This window comes from Falco biarmicus, chromosome Z (genome assembly GCF_023638135.1).
Source record: "Falco biarmicus isolate bFalBia1 chromosome Z, bFalBia1.pri, whole genome shotgun sequence".
In the NCBI taxonomy this organism is placed as follows: domain Eukaryota; kingdom Metazoa; phylum Chordata; class Aves; order Falconiformes; family Falconidae; genus Falco; species Falco biarmicus.
Window position 1 is genome coordinate 69,662,601 of NC_079311.1, and position 8,966 is coordinate 69,671,566.

The window sequence follows — 8,966 nt, forward strand, 5'->3', positions numbered from 1 at the left end:
GCACCATGCTTCAGCAGTTTCTATGGGTGTTGAAACCTGTTTCTGTTAAAAAGAAAATCCTGACTTCAAAGGAAAAAAAAGTTTTTTCCCCAATTCGTTTCTGCCAGTGGAAGTGTTTTTCAATGATCAAATTTCTTGAAAACTTGTTTCAGATAAGAAAACCAGTTTGGCTGTTACTTGATTTACCAGACAGTATAGTCTTGCTGTCTATTTCAAAGGAATGAATGTTGGCACATTTCTTTGGTTCTCTGCCTGGATTAGCTCTGCAGAAAAGGCAGTGTCTTCTTAGCCATCAGGAGTGTGAGCATTTTCCCTCTTCATAGCGAACAGATAGAAAGGTTTGGAAACGTTGAGTACAACATTTTTGCCTTTGGCACATATTCACGTTCACCTATAATGATTACAAAAGCGGTTCAGTACAAATGGAAAATGCTTTGGCCTAGGCATACACTGAGCCTTTAGTCAGAATCTGTCCAACTTGTGTACACAACAGGCTATAGATACCTGGTTTCTGGAAGGAAGTAACTGATAGCATAAAATAGGTATGGAAAAACAGAGTATTGAACACAGGGTTGCTTTGCTCTGGCTTTTTTCTCCACCTGGTTATTCTACCTTGCTAGCTTGCAGGAGGACTGGCCCTTTAGTGAGTTTGTTCACATTGCCACACAGTGTACACATACTCTAAGCTTACATGAAAGATGAAAGGTTTCAAGTGCACAGGTGAAGGTGAGTTGTATGATTATAGCGGCACGCTCTGTTCCTGAGTTGGTAATGATGCACAATACCAGCTGGGGTGAAGCATCTCTCAAAAGGGGTAGTGTTGTTTGAGGGTGGGGAACACACTATTTCCCTGGTGCTGGTGATGCTTCCTTATGCCAAGATATTGCTCCAGTTCCCCTGGCAGGAGTTAAGTTTATTGATGAAGATAAAAGGTTTAGTTTTCAGTTAAGATTCCACCTGATCTGGCACACTGGCATAATTAGATCTACAGAGGTAACAGACACTGATTTTTTCCTGTGTAATGAGAACAGCTTCTATTAAAATTTCCCATGTTTGTACTATATCCAGACTTGGGGGGGGGGGGGGGGGGAGGGGAGGCGGGGGAAGCAGAATACTTTGTGTTGAAGATGTGTTTTCAACACTCTCCTATCATGTTTACAAAGGGTATCTGCTGTTTCTGCTTACGTCCTATCCCAAAGTAACCCATACTTGCAGGCCTTTAGGAATAGCTGAACAGTCTACTTCACGGAGAAAGAAAGAACTTGCAGAAGTACATAGAGGAGAAAATTATTTACCAACCTTCTGGAGAAGGTAACTGCTAGGCTTTCAAAATCAAACCAGTTGAACGGAGGTGTTCTGTGAAAATGCATTTTAATGCTATCGAATGTTATATCCCTTCATAATTCATCAAAGTAAAACTTCTTAACTGCCATTTTGTTTCTTCCCTCTAGTATTCCTGTCTCAGTGACTCTGGTGGTGGTAGCATTTCACATTTATCTCCGAAGTGCTTTATAAGCATTGCCCAATCTCACAAGGTCCCTAATTAGTTTACAGTGGGGAGAAAACCAAAAGTCTTCCGTGAACCAGTGAGGAAGCTAGGCCAGGTAAGTGTGTTCAAAGATAAATTTTTCAAAGCTGAAGTAGAGCTGACTGGGGTATGTTAGGATGTAATGTAGTTTTTCAAGAAGAAGCCTGTTCTAGAGAGAAGCTTATTTCAAACTCCATAATTACCAGCTTGGAGTTTCATGGTTAAATGATATATATCAGTCACTTCCTGCTAACTGACCTAAAGTGACCAAAGATTCTGGGTTTTAAAACAAAAGGAGAGCAGGTGAATGCAAACAACTTTGCAATTCCAGGAAGTAGGCTTTGGAATACCAATGAGGAACTAAGATGCCAAATTCACTTGCCAAAATAAATCACTTCCCTGCCCAATAAGTACAATACAAATGTGCAGGAGTCTTCTTCCATCCAAGTGTTTGATGGACTGAAAACCGTTGGATAGTTTGAAAAAAAGGGAGTGAAAGAGATTATGGGAAGAGAGTGTGCTTAATGTCTTCTGGAGGGCATGGAACCACCCCTGGGAAGAACAGTCAGCACTTGCAGGAAAGATCTGTCTCTTATTCCTATTCAGTTTTTATTGCAACCCAAAGACTGGATCCCTAAAAGTGGACAAGTTAGGGTGGCCCATCTGTAACTGGCAGTATACACTCAGTGGTGCCTGAATGTTGAGGAGATGAAACAAAAGGGAATACTAACTTGCCCAACTTCAAGCAGTAAATGTAGCTTAAAAGAGTTTTGAGTGCAGATTTGTTCCTGTCTTATTTTCCTGGATCAAATCTGACTTACGTCTGTGCAGCCTCTTCTGTTAGCTGAGAGGTGAGCTTGGCTCACTGTGCAAGTTTCATACTGTAACCTTTATTGCAAATGAGGAATATTTGGTGATCACATTAAGTGGAATTTAAAAGAAAAGCAGGCCAAATCCAGCAACCAAAGCCTTTCCTGGTAATTAGTGAGTGAGAACTGCAGAGGCAGTCATTATTAACAACATTCTTATTAATAATCTATTTCTTCTGGGTAGTGCAGTTAAGTTTCAGTCAGTCATTATGTTAGCTGTTGTGTCACAGTAAGACAGTCCCTGCCCAAGGAGTCTTACAATATAAATAATCTGGTTTATATCATATAGATAACATTTAACTACAACAGTATGAAAATAGAGGAAATTATTCTGATCTTGTTTAACTTCAAGTAACAGACTTTATAAATGCAAATTAGGCTAAAAAATGCAAATTAGTACTTCTTTTTTCAAAATGCTGGCATTTCCTATACTCCTTGGACTTGTGAAGCTCATGCATCTGGTATTCCAAAAAAAGAGCTGCTGAGAATTGCCACACACACCTTAAATTCTGTTTAAAACAAATCAATGCTCAAGTAGATTTTCCACAGTGACATCGTGGAGGAGGATGGGGAGAATCTGTATCCAACTCGTGCATCATTGCAGTGTTCAGAAACCTACTGTGTATGTTTCCCATTGCTGGTAAAGTATGGCCTTTTTCAAAAGCAGGACATACCAGATTTTTTACAAATTATGCAGTAGAAACTAACCCAGCTGCAGTCCTGCCTGCCATGTTTCATCATAACATGATGGAGTTGCATACTGAAGTTCCTTCGTGCCCTTCTGGGAAAAGGGAACCAAAAAAATGAAAAAGGCACGAGTAAAAAGCTGGTTTGGGTGAACCTGTGTGGGGAGTTTCCCCACTTCTGCCAAGCTACCTGGCAGTTCCTGAAACAGGATGGACATTGATAGGAAACTTACGCAAGGACCTGGGGTCAAAGCACACCGCTCTTTTTCATGGTCAGTGGGCCATGGGGCCCATTCAGAAAGGAAGGAACTTTCATTAGAGCCACCCTCTTATTTCTTAGTCCAGGCTATGAGAAGCATATAAGAATTCCTGAAGCTCTTTTTGCTCTTCCCCAGGTTCCATACCTGTGCTGGGCATAAAGAAACTGTGAATTCAACTCTGAACAAAAAACCAAGCATACTGTGTGAGTCTAAAGAGCATGTCATAGCCTGAGAGCTGTGAGAGGACAACTACCTGTTACCTGGCAGATGTGACATCATGTGAAGTTGTATAAAAATCTCCATGCTAGCTAAATAACAAACAAGTAACATGGGCATGATGTTTTATAAGACAAAATTTAATTTCCTGATATAAACAAGGGCTGCAAGAGACCATAGTTCAGGGTTAATGATGACTTCACAAGCCACTGTATCTAACAGTCAATGAAACTGAGCCAGGAAAAGAGGGAGAATCACATTTGTTCCCTGTAAAATTGGTGCAAGGCTGTTGATCCTCATGCATTGATGTAATACACTACACGTTCTCAACACAGCCTTGTGTTAGTATAACCTCGTGCAGCGGTTATGTTTGCACTTGTCCCTGCATGTCTGTTGTCACTATAAACATGTTTTCAGCCAAAGTGAAGACCAGAACATTTCTGTATTTGTTCATGTTGGAAGAGAAGAGAACCAACCTTTTTTTTTAACTTGCTTTCATAGAATCATAGCATCTTGGAATGGTTTGGGTTGGAAGAGACCTTAAAGAACATCCAGATCCAACCCCCCTGCAATGGGCAGGGACACCTTCCACTAGCCCAGGTTGCTCAAAGCCCCATCCAGCCTGGCCTTGGACACTGCCAGGGATGGGGCATCCACAGCTGCTCTGGGCAGCCTGTTCCAGTGCCTCACCACCCCCACAGTAAAAGAATTTCTTCCTAACATCTAACCTAAGTCTTCCCTCTTTCAGTTTAAAACCATTACTCCTTGTCTTATACACTTACACTCCCTGGCGAAGAATCCTTCCCCATCTTTCCTGTAGGCCCCCTTTAAGTACTGGAAGACCACTATAAGGTCTTCCTGGAGCCTCCTCTTCTCCAGGCTGAACAACCCTGACTGTCTCAGCCTGTCTTCATAGCAGAGGTGCTCCAGCCAGACTCTTGTCTTCGTGGCCCTCCTCTGGACTTGCTTCAACAGGTCCATGTCATTCTTATGTCAGGGGCCCCAGCGCTGAATGCAGTGCTCCAGGTGGGGTCTCATGAGAGCCCAGTAGAGGGGGAGAATCACCTCCCTCATCCTGCTGGCCACGCTTCTTCTGAGGCAGCACAGGATGCAATTTGCTTTAGGTCAGGCCATGTTGAGCTTTTTGTCCACCAGCACCTCCAAGTTCTTCTCCTCAGGGCTGCTCTCAATCCTTTCTCCACCCAGCCTGTATTGATCCTGGGGGTTGCCCCAGCGCATGTGCAGTTCCTTGCACTTGGCCTTGTTGAACTTCATGAGGTTCACATGGGCCCACCTCTCAAGCCTGTCAAGGTCCCTCTGGATGGCATCCCTTCCCTCCAGCATGTCATTGATACCACTCAGCTTGGTGTCATCAGCAAACTTGATGAGAGTGCACTCGATCCCACTCTCTATGTCGCCGACGAATGTTGGAACAGCATTGGTCCCAGTACGGAACCCTGAGTTTTACAAGTTTCCATTGAACATTTGTCACTTTTTGTTATCCCCCTATACATACAGTGTTGTTTTTTAAAGACAGGGAGATCAGAATAGATGCTCAGAATAGATGTTGTCCTGAAAGCCAACTTCAAGCTTTTTAGGACTGAGGAGAAGCAGGTTAGAAACAACCATCATGCTGAACCAGACCGCTGATCTGTGCAGTCAGATATTGCCTCTGTAGGGCATGAGCTTTCACTGATTGTGTGTTTGTGAGTAGGCTTTTTGTCCATTCCACATTTTGCTTTTTGCCTTTTGGAATCAAATAACAGACTCACTTCCTCATTCAGAAAGTTAGTTAAAGCCTAGGACAAAAAAAAATAATAAATAAATCAAAACTTAAGGGGAACTTTGGCACTCCTCCGCTTTGTCATGAGAAGTCTTCTGGGAGACAGCGTGAGGACAAGTGATGTAAAGATCACATTTTTCATTTTAGTTTGTGAGAATGACTAAGCTATGTGGTCAAGGAAATATTTTTTTTTTTTCAATAATAAGGAACATGCAGCATCGCTGGTATTTGTTCTATTAAATCCCACAAATCCCAATGTACTTGTTTCCTGCTTGCATATCTCAGCATCAGGTTTTCTCCTGAGCCAGCCAACCATGGAAAACTTCTGCCATTCTTTCTCTTCAGCACTTGCAGACCCTCTCAGCACACTCTTGTGGTCCTCTTCTAGATTATGATTGATTTTTGGAAAAAATAGAGATTGAGAAGGAAAGGGTCTTCAGTTTGTCCTTTTGCTCATTTCCACAATGAATTAGGTCCTTCTTCTAAAGCTGCATAATACTGTGCAAACTTGTAAACATCATATTGGACATACAGAAAGGGTTATAATCTGGGTGTCTCAAACGATGGAAACAAGCTATTGGAAGCCAAGCTTTCCAGGTCACCAGCAATAATCTACTCCTTGACAGTCTCAAAGAAAGATTAATCCTGGTGCTGTGCTTATGGGCGACTTCCCAGAACCATTCAACACCTGCCGCATGGTGCTAACACAGCTTTTTATCAAATGGTACTCCTTGCTTCTTCAGTAATGGGTTTCTGGGTGTTTGCCTCTCATTCTCTATCCTGCAGCATTTTCACGCCCATCTTCCCTTGCAGCCTCTACTTCTTGCCTTCATAGTGGAAGGGGGTCACAGAACTTTATCAGCCTCAGTTTTCCTCTTTGTTCTCATGTGAGAGATTTTCACTTCTCTTTTGAATGTCAGTCAGCTTCTAGTTTCTGTTAGCATCTGTGCTGCAGATGAGCATGAGAGAGTTATGTTTATGGGGCCATTCACCTGAAGGGAGGGAAATGGGCTCTCCAGTCCTGCCTCAGGCTTCTTCTCTGTTTCGTGTATCGATAAGATGTATGGCCCCCTGCGGCCGTAGCTGGCTGTGGGGGCAGCTTTTCCAAGAAGCGGGTGTATCTATACCCTCCCTCTTGGGCAGATAGCTGGATGTGGCTGGCTTGCTTCTTAGTAAGTGGATTAACCATTTAAAATGTTCACAGCTTGAATTTTTCTTCTGAACTTTTTTTGGGGGGGAGGTTGTGGTCTTTTTTTCCTCTGAAGGAAACTACCCACAGATAAATTTCGGGTATGCAGGAGGCTGAATATGAGTTATGCAGAGAATTTTAAATGCGGGGGGTTTATGGTAGGCACGGGGCTCCTGCAGCCTAGAACAGGGCACATCTGAAGAGGTCACAGTCTGGGATTTTGACACCCACACAAACAATTGGAGACATTTCTAGGAAGTCTAAAGAATAATTGTAAATTACATCCTCTGTCCATTCACGATTTAAGCCAGCCTAGGGAAAAAATTTATTATTGTGAGTTGATTATTATGATCATTTACAAATAGGAAGTATTCGAGTAACAGATAAGCCTATTACATCTATCAATATATCGGAAGCCTTCATCAGATTAAGTCTTGCTGGAGACAGCAGTGATCCAAAGTTATTTTAACATGAATTACCCTGCTTTAACAAACGGAGCCAGTGGTTTTAGTGTTCTTCAGTAATCAGCACTCCTGTTGCCAAAGATGTCTGGAGGCAAGGAGTGGGTTAAAGATGGAGTTTACTCTTGCCTCTGCCTGAGTAACTGGAGAAAGGTATATATAACTGAAGGCATTATATTACAATGTGTATTAAGGTTGGAAAAGGTACAACAATTAACCTCTGGTTAAAAACTAAAGGCTCAAATTAAAACAGCTCAGTTTTAGCCTTTCCAGCAGTCCTACATTCACAAATAAAAGGTAGAACTTCAAAAAGGATTAAAACAATGTTTTGCTTCATTTCTCAGGATGGAAGACTACCTTCTCATTTGCAACACTTTCTGCCTGCAGGTTTGCACTTTCATTTGAGCTTTGAATGTAAGCCAAGTCAATATGTCAATAAAACTCTTCACTTTCCTTTAGATGTACTTTTAACTAAGGCCACTGTCAACTATGTCAGTGCAATTCCTGGAAAAGCTTTTCTGGGTAACTTGTTCTTCCTTTGTAAGCTGGATGGCTGCTTGTGTGTTCATGTGGAGCCATAGCACAGCATTTGCCATTGTTCCCTGAGTTTATTTTTGCTTTTAATTCCTCAGTCTCACAAAGCAGAGTTGTTTCCTCAGTTTGCATTTTGTCCTATTCTAATAGGTTTAGCATTTTTAATTGCTGACATGTTATATAGCCTCCATAAAGTGGGAAGCATGTTCCGGGTCTGACAGTCATAGTTTCCCTGATGCACTCTCCCACCGACGTAAATAGACATTTACTTTATTTTGGACCTATAAGTGGCACCATGAACTCTGAGGGAATATACAATGTGAAACTTGAGCTCAAACTGAGTAATGTGACTGAAGAAGGAAGTTTTATTCAGTATGCTGTAGCTCACTGCCATCAACAGAGAAATTAGTTTCTGCAGGTATCTGTATTTACTCTGTGTTTTTGAGAACACAGCACGTGTATGTGTGTTTGAGCATCCACCTGGGAACACTTTGGACTTACCACTGCAGTAACTGGTCTTAAAAATAGTTGAGTGCTTTGTTTTTTCCCATGTCCCCACCACTGCTACAGCTTGCCGTGCTCCATACTCTTACTGTGGTGAGGCTTTTGTAATCTGTATCAGGCCTTTAAAACTGTATCTGAAGATCCCATGGGAAGCATTTATCAGAACCAACTGCAAGGGCACAAAGCACCCCATTTTGCAGTGTCAAGCAGGTGCTGCAATACAAAATCTAACACTGATTGAAGCTGTTTGTTTAACCTGTTACTCCAGTAACACCTGTCTCACTGTATTTCTTTGAATCTAGCTTGTTCCTCTTTGTGCTACTTTGAAGGACATTAATGCTGCTAACAGTCTTGTCTTCATCTATTTTCATATTAATAAAGGTGTTCTGAGCTGTCTTGGCTCTGGCTGTGGTGGTTTAGCTTTTATAATACAGATTTTTCACTGTAATTAAATGGTGACAATGAATCAGCTTGTTGATTTCAACATAAATAACTTCCCTGAAATCATACTTTAAACAGCACAGGTCATTATCTACTACTCTCTCTCCTCTTAACAGTAGACTTTTGTTCGAAAGTATAGTACTGTGCATTTGCCTGGTTCTTTTATCCTGGTAGATAACAGTGTAAGGCAGAAACCAAGAGTTATAAAGTAGAACTGTGATAGCCAGAAAGTTTGATTGCACTGTATTAATTTATTATTAGATAGAATTGCAAAACTGGTGTTGGGACATTGTAAGTATAAAGTCCCTCAGGTTAGCCATTTCTTCTACCTTCTATTCTGGAAACTGAGGAATAGTGAGTGGCTGTAATGAGCCAGAGCAAAGATGAGGTTGGTTGAGCAGTTCAGGGACTTCCCTGACTGATTTTTCTAGTTCAGCCTTGGGAAAGGTCAAAGCAGACAGCCTGCACTGCAGTGGCAGTAGCAGAATTTGGCAA